Source organism: Drosophila subpulchrella, chromosome 3L (genome assembly GCF_014743375.2).
Source record: "Drosophila subpulchrella strain 33 F10 #4 breed RU33 chromosome 3L, RU_Dsub_v1.1 Primary Assembly, whole genome shotgun sequence".
In the NCBI taxonomy this organism is placed as follows: Eukaryota; Metazoa; Arthropoda; class Insecta; order Diptera; family Drosophilidae; genus Drosophila; species Drosophila subpulchrella.
Window position 1 is genome coordinate 58,251 of NC_050612.1, and position 15,379 is coordinate 73,629.

The window sequence follows — 15,379 nt, forward strand, 5'->3', positions numbered from 1 at the left end:
GCAATTTTGTCCACATGCGCTTTATATAAATCAAAACTGCTGCTTGGGGGTATGTATGATACTGTCAGGAAAATTGTTTCCGTAGGACCAGCGAGAGATACACAGAGTTGGTCGAGCAGAGAATCCTCGTTCTGGAGACGAATAGCAATGCAACGCAGCTCATGCCGCACAGCAATTAAAACTCCGCCACCTCTGGAGCATCGTGTTTTAACGGAATCTCGATCCTTACGGAACACATAATAAAGATTTGTATCAAAGAATTCATTATCGAAGAAATCCATGTTGAGCCAGGTTTCAACAAAAAGGATGACGTCATGATCACCATGAGACGTTGCCTGGAAAAGGGATTGAGCTTTCGTACGCATACCACCGATATTTTGAAAATAAATATTGAAATTTGTATTGTTAGCGTATATCCGGTCATCCATGGTCATGCTATCAATAACTGGTCCAGCATCATGGTCCGAATCCGTAAGAGGCCTCGCTGGCCTAAGAACCTTCAGTAAAGTAGTGGTACGGATACGAATAGGCTGGTGATCGGCGCTCCAAATATTAGGTGGGCAGTCAATATTAGCATTCAAGATATAACTGCACGCAGGTGAATCCACTCCTGGTAATAATGAGCGAGAACGTACTACAGCAGCCGCAGTCCATTGTTGTTGTTGATGGCGAAAGCATCTCCAGAGAGCACCTTCAGAGAGAGCACTCTGAGAGGCTCGCCATCCAGCCAAATGTGTCGATAAAAGTTGTTGTAGAAAGTCGAACGTCAGAAAGGTAGAGACGGAGAGCGCATAACTATTAGGCGATGAAGAGTAAGAATCCAGCCGACTTTCTAGGTACTTCCGGAGAGAGACGCAAGATGATGAGAGCGCAACTCCGAGGATCGCGCCGATATTAGAGCCAGGCGGACGGCGAAAGTCGCGCACAGCGGACAACAAAACCTCCAGCTGATGTTGTTGATGGTGCAACGGGAGAGAGGCGCAAGATGATGAGAGCGCAACTCCGAGGAGCGAGCCGATATTAGAACCATGATACAATTACTGAAGGTAGTCCCGTCGGCAAAATCTCGTCTCTACAATGAGTGCGAGTGAGAGGGACTCGCCCAGTAAGTGCGAGCGAATCGATAATTGAGTGTGTGGATTAACCCTTAGATGGTGCGTGGGGCTTTAAGTTGCGTGTTGTAATAAAAAGAGTTGAAGGTTTTTTTTATAGTTTAATTTTTAATAATTTAGAATTTGACAACAGGCGTTGTTTTTGTTTTTGGCTTGCAAGCCGTTTGTTGAGGTTCTTAATTCTAAAATATATTCTAATCTTAAAATAAAACTTTTTTATATCTAAATTAATATTTACATTTTCCGCTGATCTTAATAATATTTGCTTAACATTTTTGGTTTTTTGAAAATCATCATTAACAAAGACTAAAAATAGTTGCTCCAATTTTTTTAGTTTTTCTATAAACTGGACAGACGGTCATTTTTGCATAAGGGTTAAAATTGCCAAGAAAATGGTCCGCAGACGTGCTCTCGCGTCAAGCAACGAACATGCACTGAAGCCGAACACGACCGCTTCGTGAGCCGACGGAACTACCTTGTATAATTCTACCATGATTAGAACCAGGTGGACTGCGAACGCCTCGCAAAGCAAACAACAAAAGCTCCGGCTGATGTTGTTGATGAAGCATCAGGAGAGCAACGGAAAGTGATGTGAGCGCAACTCCGAGGAGCGCGCCGTTATTCAAGCCAGGCGGACGGCGAATGTCGCACAAAGTGGACAACAAGAGCTCCGGCTGAGAAAGGCAAGCAGCTGCCGATGTTGTTGCGAAAACGACTCCGACAAATGAGGAAAGGCTTGCAGACGATGTCCCGCAAAAGTATCGACGCCAGTGGCGTCGAACACTATGGGTTTTTTGATGGCTGACTTGATAATGAAGTTTGTCCAGGCTCCGAAAAATTAGATAAAATTCCATCCCCTACCACAATGGCCCGTTCTCTATGAATAAATCTTTTGACCTTAACTGAGTTCGGCCAGAAATCGTTTTTGAAGACTATATCGAAAAGCTGATCGGGGATACCAAGCTTGAAATTTACAAACTTTAAAGTTGTAACGTCAACATCATTTTTTTTCAAGTTTTGCACAAGTGAGAGAACTAGCATCCACCTTAAGCTTGGTGGACACATATTTTAAAACAGCATTCGGCTCTGTATCAGTTGCAAACTTTCCGACATGCAAAAATTTCTTGGTCGGCAAAACACGAAGGTCTTCGGCATTAGGAGCCACTCCAACAACATGTTTAGTGGGCTTGTTGTTGTTCCTTCTCCTCTATTTCGAACTTGTATGAAATTTCCTCTCTCCATATCCAGAGCAAGATTAGAAGGGTCAACGACCGCGGAAGCCGTAGCAGCAGCAGCCGCATATGACTGGGGAGCTGCAGCTACGTTGCTAGGCCTCGGTAGACGAGGTGTGTGATTCACATTCTGATTCAATGCATCATCCAAGAATTTATTTTGAAGGCCCTGATATAAGCGCTCCAGGGCTTTCAATTTATCATCGAATTCATCTATTTTAGAGTGCGAATCATTCGCAACCACACAGCTATCACATTGCCACAGTATATTTGGATTTAATAAAAGTTTAAGCACATCATCCGGTAGGGCTACGCAAGAAGTATGATAGGCGCGCCGGCACAAAGAAGAGCAGCGAACAGCATCCGAAGCGCGAAGCTGGGCCAATGTAACATCGGTTTTGCACTCGGGACGACGGGGAAGTAACATAGCGAGAATTTTAAGCACATCTGGACGCAAAGAAAGCTAGATGTCGACTGACGAGGCCAATACATTTCAGTTAAAATTTTTTATCTAGCATGAAAATTTGGGGGCGACACAGGCTTGGGCGGTTTGTGGGCGTTAGAGTGGGCATGGCATATTTGCGTAACAAACTTGCGCTGCGCACAAGGCTACGGAATCTAAATCTGAGATCCCAATTCTCTATCTTTGATAGTTTCCGAGATATCCACGTTCATATTTACGATTTTTTGAAGTTTGTGGGCCGTTTGTGGGCGTAAAAGTGGGCGTGGCAAACTTTTTTTTGGGTCAATCGATATGTATTGACGAGAGCAATACCTCTCAGTTAAAATTTTTATTCTAGCATAAAAACTGTAGGAGCCACAGTTTTGGGTGGTTTGTGGGCGTTAGAGTGCTCAGGAATCTGCACGCCAAATCTCAATAGCCTAGCTCTCATAGTTTCCGAGATCTCAGCTTTCATCCGGACAGACGGAAATGGCTAGATCGACTCGGCTAGTGATCCTGATCAAGAATATATATACTTTATGGGGTCGGAAACGCTTCCTTCTGTCTGTTACATACTTTCCGACGAATCTAATATACCCTTTTACTCTACGAGTAATGGGTATAAAAAGAATTAGACTTAAAAAAAATACTTTTCCCCTTTTGCACCGTTTGCCAATTTTTACCGTTATTTCATAACCACGTTTGCCTTTTGCCCATTTTTCCCAGTCGCCTTTGCGCCTTTGCCCCGTCTGCGTCGTTGAAGTCTCCAGGACTTCGCCGATTCTGTGCATCACGAATTGTTGAAAGTTGCGAGGATCCATCACCAGCCATTGTAGAACGGTTCGTGAAACCGACCAGAACGTAAGACAATTTTGTTTGCTAAACGTGAGCCCATCACGGCGGCTAGAACCTCCATACGCGGAATAGAAAGTGGCTTTAGTGGCGCCACTTTGCTTTTCGCGGCTACTAGCATAACGTCCACCTCGTCTTTTTGTGACACTCGCAGGGTAGCAAACAGCGGAATAAGCATGCTCGCTAGCGTCCACGAACGTGTGCAGGCCGATTCGGATTCCAACAGACATCCTTGGGGAGAAGCATCTCGGAATATTAAATGTTGCCACTTAAGGCAGCAACAGCTTCCATTGATTTCAGTCCTCCAACAGTGATTCTGGCAGGTCTTGGTCCCAGCTGATGTTTGCTCGCCAGATTTTCTGCATCGTATGACACGACAGTAGGCCCAAGAGGTCGAAAATCGACATGAGAACCTGAAGAACTTCTTTTTCGTTGGGACTGCAGGATCGGTAAGGACGTCTCGCTTAAGTCTTGAGAATCAGCACACAAACTTAAATACATCTTTATGTGGGTCCCAATTAATACCCAAAACCTTTTCTGTAGCGCCGAACTGCACTGGCTCCTGTTTTTTCGCGTCTCCATCGTTCTTAAGATACGAGAGAACTGTACTGGAATTTGACGCCCAGTTTCGAATTTCGAATCCTCCTCTGGAATGGACCTCTCTTACTTGGCTGGATATTTCTATGCCTTTTTGTTCATCACTCATACTGTCGATGAAGTCATCGACATAGTGCGCACGCTGAATCGCACCCAAGGCTAACGGGAATCGCTGCTGGTGGACTTCTGCATTTTTGTCGCGCACGTAGTGGGCTATGAATGGTGCACAACTGATACCAAAGGTCATGGCACGTATGTCGTAAGTGTTTATCTTATTTCGGTTGACATCATACCAAAGAAAGCGCTCAGAATGCATGTCTTCGTGGCGAATGTTAATCCTGTGAAACATTTCGGCGATGTCGCCGCTTACGGCGACTTTTCCGACTCTGAAGGCTAGGAGAATGTCGATGAGTGGGTTTAAGCAGTCCGGTCCGCTTAACAGAAAGTCGTTGAGGCATACTCCGTTTGTTTTTGCTGCCGCATCCCAAACCAGCCTTATCTTTCCATGCTTATTCGGATTTAGAGCTATAAATATGGGTAAGTACCAAGTGCGAGTTTCTTCTTTCTTCGCCTCCTCGTCAGATAGTTACTTGGGGTATCCTTTGGCAAGAAGGTTTTTGATTTGGTCGTCGATTTTTGTAAACAGATCCGGTTCGCTCAGAATTCTGGTTCTCATGCATTATAGGCGCTTTAGAGCTGTAGTGCGACTCTCGGGAAGTTTATGAAGATGAATCCGCCAAAGAAACCCAACTTCGTATTTGCCACATTTGTTTTGGCAAGTCTGCTCTAGGATTTCGACTGCTCGTTTGTCCTCGCTTGAAAGCAGTTTTTAAGCGAAATTGACTCGAGGTTGAATTGTTCTTTGACTTCATCGTGAAGCTCTCGCCAGTTGCAATCGCAGTGGTGCATAGATACGTGACGGTTTGAGTTTGCTGATGCCTGGATAGTCCACCTTAACATGCACTTTGAGGCTATTGGGTCGTTCCATTTGCCTTCGCGGATCCTGCGAGGAACGGCTATTTTCCAATTGTTGGTTCCAATTAATAACATTGGCTGCGTGGAGTAGGTCTCTAATGGCAGGTCCTTTAGATAGCTGTACTTACTGCGCAACTCATCCATATCTACAGTTTGCTTTGGGAGTGCAATGTTTTTTACAGTCTGAACGTTGTTGAGCCAATAACGTTTTTCTGAGCTAACGCCTAAAATTTGGATTGATGCTCGCACGGAAGTATTTTGAAACCGAATTGTTTCTCCAGCCTATTGTAAAGAAATCGGTGAAGGTGTACCTTTTATACCGAGCTTGTCAAAAAATGATGCGTCTATAAGGGTCACAGATGATCCTTCATCCAGGAAAGCTAAGACTTCGACTTTTTTGTCATCATAGTGTAGAGTTACGGGTACGATTCGGAAGAACTGGTTTCCTTCTACCACGCCTTGGTGTGTGCTTACATGTCATTGATTTCCCGTTTAGTTGGCTAAACACATGGGAACATTTTCCGAGTGGAGTAGAGGGTGATGCTTTCTTGCACAACCGTTTACTCCGCAATCCTTTGGTCGACAATTGTTTCGATGAACCTTCAAGCATCGAAAGCAGGCTTTTCCGGCTTTAGCGACTTGCCATCTCTGTTCTACGGCACTGGATTTAAGTTTTTCGCTTTGTGTTACCCAATGATTTGTGGATTCGCATGCAATGCACTTTGGATTAGACTGTTGCTGGGCTGTGCATGTAGACTGTCGCAGATCTCTTCACGAGATGGCTAGTCAGTTTACTATCAGCCTAATATGGGTTCCGGGTCACCGGGTCACCGGGATATCGTATGCAACTGCACAGCGGACGAGCTACCCAGGCAGACCACCATCATGCCTCTCCTTCCAAAAAAGGAGAATGTCGGCATGCTCATGGCAACTTGCAAGCTAAATATAAAAAACTATTTTAACAAACTAGCAAACACTTATTGGCAAAACGCACCACAGTGTCGTATCTCTCACCAGACATGGCCTGTGATAAACAGTAAAAAAGAACTTCGGAACTACTCAAATTCAGCCGCACAGAGCTTGGGATGCTAGTTCGAGCTCTTACAGGCCACTGGCTCGTTGGCACACATGCCGGCAGGCTAACAGCCCCAAAAATGACTTCTGTAGAGGCTGCTGAAGTGTGTCAGACTATAGTCCGATAGCCGCTCTAACCTAACCTAACCTAACCTAGGGTCGGAAAAGCTTCCTTCGGCCTGTTACATACTTTCCGACGAATCTAGTACATCCTTTTATTTGTTCAGAGCCAAGATAATTCTATATTTGATAAGTAGCAAAAAAGTTTTTCCGGAATCGTGTCCATCGCAAAACCATTCAAAAGAGAACACCAAGTTTGCTGCTAAGGAGTGTTGAATATTGTTAAAACTGTATCCTTAAAGAAAATGGTAAAATTAAATCGCATTTTCTACAACAAGTAGGCAAGTGTACAAGTGTATATGACTTCTTAATTTAAATAAGATAGAACGCTATAGTTGACTGTCAGATACCCGTTACTCAGCTAACCAGCTTAAAACCAAGAAACGGTGTTATGTCTATTGACCAATTTAAAAAAAAATTCTATTGCATATATTATTATTATTTTTATATTGCATCAGCAAATGGCAAAGTATTTTTGACATAACAGTTTAATAAGATAAAGAAATACAAATATGGTTAATATTATTAATAGAAGTGTGTCCCTCCACCAAGTGAGTTGGAGAGCTTCCACGCATTTATTATTCAGTCGGGTTTGCAAGCCCCTGCTGGCGCTGCCACAATATGAGGTCGCCAGTGAGTACCTCACGAATCTTCGTTCAAAAATTGGACTCGACTTTCGTATGTCCTGGTGTTTCTAGGGGTAACGTCGTCTGAATTCAACAGTCATCATTTACTATAAATGCTGGTTTGAAGTTAAAGATACTCCAGTCTCATGACCATTGATTCTTATGGTGAAAATCGATTTCCCGCCTGACAATCTGTACGCGTACATTTATCGATTTCTTTGAATAAGAACATCTTCTGTTTGGTATGATGTACAGTTTTGGTCGGTCGCACTTTCTTCAGACGAATACTAATTTTATATACCATTTCTACCGCGGAAAATTGGATGTCCACTTTGAAACAGGTACGAACTCAAAGCAAAGCTGTTGACAGTAACTGCGGCCACAGGTTACTGATCTTGCACATCAAAGATGACTGACTCTAATTGTGTTTCTTGATTCGACGTTATTTTTTTTAAAGAAAAAAATAAAGATATCCAGTTAGTCCACAACGCCAACGTTTTGGCAGAAACATTCAAGAGAGGTACAGCTTCCGGCCACCGCGTAAATCTATCAACCATCGTCAGACAGTTCCGATAGTTTATTTCGTTATGGCATAGCATCGATGTCTCTGGTGAGAGGTGGTTGTGTTTATGAATCTTAGAGCGCTGTCAAGGTAAACAAACTCTGCATTATCGAGGGCCACACGAACTTCAGGTGCACTTGACGTACTGTTGATCGACCACTAGGGATGAGACAAACTGTGAATGAATGTAAATACAGCATTGCGTAAAGTTTGGGTATAAAAGGACGAACGCTTCCTGTAGATACATCGAACTCTTTGAAGTTTTAAAGATGCGGCTCCCAGCAAAAGGTGTAGCAGCTCTGGGCTTAACGCTTGATCCTCTTTAATTTGCGAAAATTTTATGGTTGTCGGCATTGTTATAGAGCATAATCTTGAAAGCTGCTTTGCGACTGCATTTTCTGATCCATTCACAAAATAGTAGTACAGAATTGGTAAATGTAAGCCAAATGTCGTAGATATCTTAGTGATGCTTTCTCTGATCGCTGCTGAAATGTGTAACCAGCGGCTTGTGATCCGTTCTGATGACAAAAATGAGTCCGCCAACAAGGTGTTTGAAATATTTAATGGATTCGCATATAGCGAGTAATTCTCGGTCGTTCTTCGAGTAATTTTTCTCCGTTGTGCTCAGATTATTCCATCAATTTTCGTCTGTGCACTGCTCTAAATCTGCATAAATTGCGAAATCGGAAACATACAAGCTAACAACCAGCACCCAGCGTAGGCTTAGCAGGCCAATCTTATATTTTACCCATTCCATTTTATATCTTTTCACTAAGGCATGACTCCTGCAATTTGTGCGTGGTCAGCGGACTGCCGGGCATCCGGCCATGCGTTTGACTTTTTGTTAACTTTAAGTTTTAGTTTCTCATTTGTTTTGATTGAATAAAGAGCTTACGCTCCAATTGATTTAACTCCGGCAATCGCCGTTAACATTTTATTATTTCACACTGTCCGAGTCTCTAGGCCAGCGGTTTATGAAGGGCAGTCACCCTTCCATCCTAATCAACATAATTCAGCATTGGGAGATCTACGGCCAACCGGCCACCAACACCAACTGGACACACTTATATAACGACAGCTGCGCGGGACCACCCAAGGCGGAGGACGTTTCTCATCGTTATATTACACAACTGATAATTGGTGCCCAACTACTACCAAATAATACTAGATAATATTTACACTTCGAATTTGACTCCTGAGGAAAAATGTAAGTGACTATTCGCTAACGATAGCCTACAGGTCGAAATATATAAATTAATTTTCCATACCCAATTAAACAATTTGTATACAAATATTAAAAGTGCATTACAAGCCAATAAAATTAAAATCGTGCCAGAGCTAGCAATTTTGATGTTTTAGGCCTAATATTCAACCTAACAAAATGTCGTCCAAAACCAAAAATTGTATATGAAAAAAAGTCACTAAAAAATTTTGGAAAGTTTTTTTTATATGAACTTTTTGGTTTTTGGACGACATTTTGTTAGGTTGAATACTAGGCCTAAAACATAAATACAACATATGCAGTTTTATGAAATTTATTTATTTCAGTGATTATTCTGTGAATTTATTGACGCCTGTGTTTATTTCAACATTTTTTAAATAATTTATCCAGTGTATCTGTGTTGATTCCAAGCCTGTTGTTTCACTCCACAACCATTTCACAACTAGAATTTTACTTGGTGCAAATAAATTCAACGTTTTTATTGTGAAATTTTTCTCGAATTTTTTGACTTTACCCACTGTGCATATATTATTTAATATTTTTGCCGTTAACTCTTTCAGCTCCTTCAGCTCTTTCAAGAAATAGATAGTGACGATAGCGAAGAAATAGGATTTTGTCCCACGGCGAGACATCCAAACTCATCAGAGATAAACGCGGAAATGGTCCAGGCGCTTATTACAAATGCCGTCGGCACCGCGCTCGACGAACAGGAACAGCGCTTGAGAAGGGCTTTCACCGCGGAACTCGAATCAGTTAGAACGCAGGTTAGCGGGCTAACGGTAGAAGCGCCCCAGGTAAAAGTTTATCAAAGGGCGGTACCGAACCCTGAAATAAAATGCGATGTTAGGTTAGACATTGTAAAATCGCATCCAACATTTAATGGGAGCCACTATGAGTACGTATCGTGGGGGCAGGCCGCACCAGACGTGTATGAGTTATTTAAAAGATAAGTCGGCAGCGTAGCCCACTACGAGGCCGTAGTTATTATAAAAAACAAAATTTGCGGTCCCGCTCGATCACTTCTTACGTCCCACAACACCGTATTAAATTTCGATGCAATTCTGGCCAGGCTAGATTGCACATATGCGGACAAAACGTCCTTACGGGTGCTACGTCAAAATTTGGAAATGGTTCGGCAAGGAGATGCCGACCTTATGGCAAAGTCGAGAGGAAACTCACGGTCGTCACTAACAAAATCGTTATGTCGCATAATACGGAAACGGCAAGCATCCTGAATAAAGAGGTTAGAGATGACGCCCTCCATGCTTTTATTGCAGGGCTTAAAAGACCGCTTAAATCACTGGTGCTGCCAGCGCAACCCAAAGACCTCCCGTTCGCGCTAGCGCTAGCGAAGGAGGTCGAAAACAGCATTGAAAGAAGTGCGTCAGCGGCATCTTATGCAAAAGCTATAGAAGACAAGTCCCTTCTTAGTGAGGGCAATAAACGCATAAGTTTCAGGGAAAACAATGGAAAGGTGAGGATAAAAATCCGCACTTTATTCCGAAGCAGGGCCTAGGCAAGCCTCAAGAGGACAACCCCTGGCCAAAGCGCAGGGATCATGAAACCGTAGGCCAGAATAAAGTACAAACGTCATTTCACCAAAATTGACGACATAGTGGTGCCAAGTTCGGCAAAAGCCGAATTCCAAAAAATCATTCTGAAAAGAATTAAAGAATTAACTAGGTACTTACCTTTAACACCTCGGTCATCGCTACCATTCGAACTACGAGTGACGAACCCGTTTACTCCAAGATATACCCCTACCATATGGGGGCAGCAGACTTTGTGAACAAAGAAATTAAAGAACTGTTGAATAATGGCATAATTAGGCCATCCAGATCCCTTTATAACAGCCCTACTTGGGTGGTTGACAAAAAAGGGACTGACGATAATGGCATCAGGAAAAAGCGATTGCTGATCGACTTCAGAAAACTGAACGAGCGAACAATCGTCGATCGCTATCCCATGCCAAGTATACCCATGATTCTAGCGAACTTGGGAAAAGCCAAATTCTTTACCACCCTAGATTTAAAGTCAGGTTATCATCAAATATACTTGGCCGAGAAAAAACCTCGTTCGCAGGTAGTATTTTCCAAAGAGCCATCGATGATATGCTGCAGGAAGAAATTGACAAAATATGTTACGTCTACGTTAATGACGTTATAATATTTTCTGAAAGCGAAACCGAACATGTTAAGCACATTGACGTACAAGGTGAGTTCCAAAGTAAACAGGACTTTAAAAAAAAAAGGGAGAACAAATAGTTTTTTCGGCAAAATCAATTTATTTTATTCAAAATAGTCTCCTTCTGCTTTAATACAGCGTTTTGCACGGTCCAAAAGTACTATTATTGAACTAAATACTAAGGGATGAAAGGTAATTGTAAAGGGTTTTTTATAATTAATTCTCTGGGGGAGCATGGGTTGAGCCGCATGTGAGATGGAAGTTTGTTCCAGTAGAATGAGGCTCTACACACAGGCTCATTAAAAGCATAATTTGCTCTATAGGCGGGATTAAAAAAAGGTTCAAATGACCTTAAAGACCTACCAGGCACGGAAAAGCTTGTGCTGCTTAGCAATGCATTACAGTCTATTTTGGAGGACAGCAGGTCACAAATAAAAACTAGTGCGCTAGTTGTTCTACGATCTTGTAGGGAAGAAAGGTGCACAAGACGACATTTCGCAGAGTAAGAGGGGACCGGGTCATTAAAGTTTAAAGACAGAAGGGCAAAAGGTAGGAATTTTTTTTGAACACGCTCAATACGATTGATGTGTGTAGTACCAGTCGGACTCCAGACAAACGAAGCATATTCCAATCTGGACCTAATGAACGAAGAAAATTGGCTTAGTTTCGTGTACGGATCTTTAAATTGCGTGGAATTTCGTTTTACAAACCGATACATAGCGTATGCCTTCGGAATTATGTAATTTATGTGATCAATGAAAGTAAATTTGGTATCAAACATAACTCCAAGGTGATTCATTTCTTAAGGAAAGAATATGGGAACTAATGGAATTCGAACTGAGGACATTAATTAATCGTTTGCTGTACCTAACGTATAAATTTTTTGACAAGTTCAGAGGCAACTGATTACGAGAGCACCAATTTCACACTTTTACTATGTCATTTTGAAGAAGTTCACTATCGGAGATTGAATTCACAGACCTAAATATTTTAAGATCGTCCGCAAGCAACAGGAATTCAGAATTTTTTGTGCAATAGCTTAAATCATTAATGAAGATGATGAAAAGAAACGGACCCAATACACTTCCCTGAGGAAGCCAGAAGTTGCCACATACGGGTCTGAGAAAACACCATTGCACTCTACTCTATTAATCCGGCCATCTAAATAAGATTTAAGCCAATTTAGTATTGATGAATGAAATCCCAATTTCTGCGGTTTTGCAAATGCTTTGGCGAAGTCGGTGTAGACTACATTAACTTGATGATGACTGATAATGCAAAAAAGATTAAACGTAGCTAAGTTAGTGGTAGTTGACCTTCCAGGCATGAAACCATGTTGGTTAGGACTGATGATCCGACCAGCAAGAAAAGTTAGCTACAATTCGTTCAAACATTTTTGAGACATTACTTAGCTTTGCAATTGGCCTACAATTAGAAACAATATTTTTGTAACCAGACTTGAATATAGGAGAAATCGTGCCAAGTTTCCATCTATGCGCAAATACGCCAGTGGAAAGAGACTTGTTGAAGATCATTTTTAGGGGCTCACAAAGAACACCTATACAGTTTTTCAAAATAAATGGAGAAAGGCCATCGCTGTCTAATTTTCCTGAGTCGTTAAAACTCTCAGCCGCCATATGACAGTCCAAATCAAGCAGTCAACAGTCCAAGCAATGGCACTGAGTGAATCATCCTCATTCCACAGCAAGCTCGGTTCAAAGTTAGATGCAAAGTACTTAGCAAATAAATTAGCGACCCCAATATCTGAAGAAGCTGAAAGACTTTCATATGACATATGGGAAGGAAAGCAGGAGGTTGTTCGTTTAGAATTGAGAGAGTGCCATAGGTCATAGGTTGTATTCACAGCTGCATGCGAGAGGACTTCCGCCCATCTAATATTAGAAATATCACTAGGGATAGAATCTAAACTGCTAGAATTAATATAAGTAAGAGGCAAGCGAGAATTATTTGGTGAGAAAATATAACAAGTAATTAAGATTAATAGGGGCTTGTGATGAGCATCACACGCGGCTAGAGGATTATCGCTGCAGCATAGAGTAAGGCATAAATCAGGGTGTACAAAAATTAGATCTAGAAGCTTATTTAAGTTATTAAAAGCATGGTTAATCTGGATTAATCCCATACTAAGAAGCTCATCGATGACTAAGATTTCGTGGGGAAGATGCAGATTACTGGGAACCATTGCTGAAGACTCAAGATCATGAGCCCACACGAGCGAAGATAGGTTGAAGTCGCCCAAAACACATATATACTGGCCATCTTCCAGCTCCTGGTATAGGTGGGCAATTTTGTCCACATGCGCTTTATATAAATCAAAACTGCTGCTTGGGGGTATGTATGATACTGTCAGGAAAATTGTTTCCGTAGGACCAGCGAGAGATACACAGAGTTGGTCGAGCAGAGAATCCTCGTTCTGGAGACGAATAGCAATGCAACGCAGCTCATGCCGCACAGCAATTAAAACTCCGCCACCTCTGGAGCATCGTGTTTTAACGGAATCTCGATCCTTACGGAACACATGATAAAGATTTGTATCAAAGAATTCATTATCGAAGAAATCCATGTTGAGCCAGGTTTCAACAAAAAGGATGACGTCATGATCACCATGAGACGTTGCCTGGAAAAGGGATTGAGCTTTCGTACGCATACCACCGATATTTTGAAAATAAATATTGAAATTTGTATTGTTAGCGTATATCCGGTCATCCATGGTCATGCTATCAATAACTGGTCCAGCATCATGGTCCGAATCCGTAAGAGGCCTCGCTGGCCTAAGAACCTTCAGTAAAGTAGTGGTACGGATACGAATAGGCTGGTGATCGGCGCTCCAAATATTAGGTGGGCAGTCAATATTAGCATTCAAGATATAACTGCACGCAGGTGAATCCACTCCTGGTAATAATGAGCGAGAACGTACTACAGCAGCCGCAGTCCATTGTTGTTGTTGATGGCGAAAGCATCTCCAGAGAGCACCTTCAGAGAGAGCACTCTGAGAGGCTCGCCATCCAGCCAAATGTGTCGATAAAAGTTGTTGTAGAAAGTCGAACGTCAAAAAGGTAGAGACGGAGAGCGCATAACTATTAGGCGATGAAGAGTAAGAATCCAGCCGACTTTCTAGGTACTTCCGGAGAGAGAAGCAAGATGATGAGAGCGCAACTCCGAGGAGCGCGCCGATATTAGAGCCAGGCGGACGGCGAAAGTCGCGCACAGCGGATAACAAAACCTCCAGCTGATGTTGTTGATGGTGCAACGGGAGAGAGGCGCAAGATGATGAGAGCGCAACTCCGAGGAGCGAGCCGATATTAGAACCATGATACAATTACTGAAGGTAGTCCCGTCGGCAAAATCTCGTCTCTACAATGAGTGCGAGTGAGAGGGACTCGCCCAGTAAGTGCGAGCGAATCGATAATTGAGTGTGTGGATTAACCCTTAGATGGTGCGTGGGGCTTTAAGTTGCGTGTTGTAATAAAAAGAGTTGAAGGTTTTTTTTATAGTTTAATTTTTAATAATTTAGCCCCTACAATACATGCCCCTATTTGTAATGAGCATCACACGCGGCTAAAGGACTATCGCTGCAACATAAAGTAAGGCATAAATCAGGGTGTACAAAAATTAGATCTAGAAGCTTATTTAAGTTATTAAATACATGGTTAATCTGAACTTATCCCATACTAAGAAGCTCATCGATGACTGAGATTTCGTGGGGAAGATGCAAATTACTGGGAACCATTGCTGAAGACTCAAGATCATGAGCCCACACGAGCGAAGATAGGTTGAAGTCGCCCAAAACACATATATACTGGCCATCTTCAAACTCCTGGTATAGGTGGGCAATGTTGTCCACATGCGCTTTATATAAATCAAAACTGCTGCTTGGTAGTATGTATGATACTGTCACGAAAATTGTCTCAGTAGGACCAAGAGATACACAAAATTGATCGAGGAGAGAATCCTCGTTCTGGAGACGAATAGCAGTGCAACGCAGCTCATGCCGCACAGCAATTAAAACGCCGCCACCTCTAGAGCATCGTTTTTTAACGGAATCTCGATCTTTACGGAACACATGGTAAGGATTCGTATCGAATAATTCATTATCAAAGAAATCCATGTTGAGCCAGGTTTCAACATAAATAATGACGTCGTGATCACCATGAGACGTTGCCCGGAAAAGGGATTGAGCTTTCGTACGCCTACCACCGACATTTTGAAAATAAATATTGAAATTTGTATTGTTTGCGCATATCCGGTCATCCATGGTCATGCTATCCCTAATTGGTCCAATGGCCTGAATCCGGCTGATGTTGTTGAGGGTGCGTTAGGAGAGAGACAGAAGATCATGAGAGCGCAGTGAGAAAGGCAA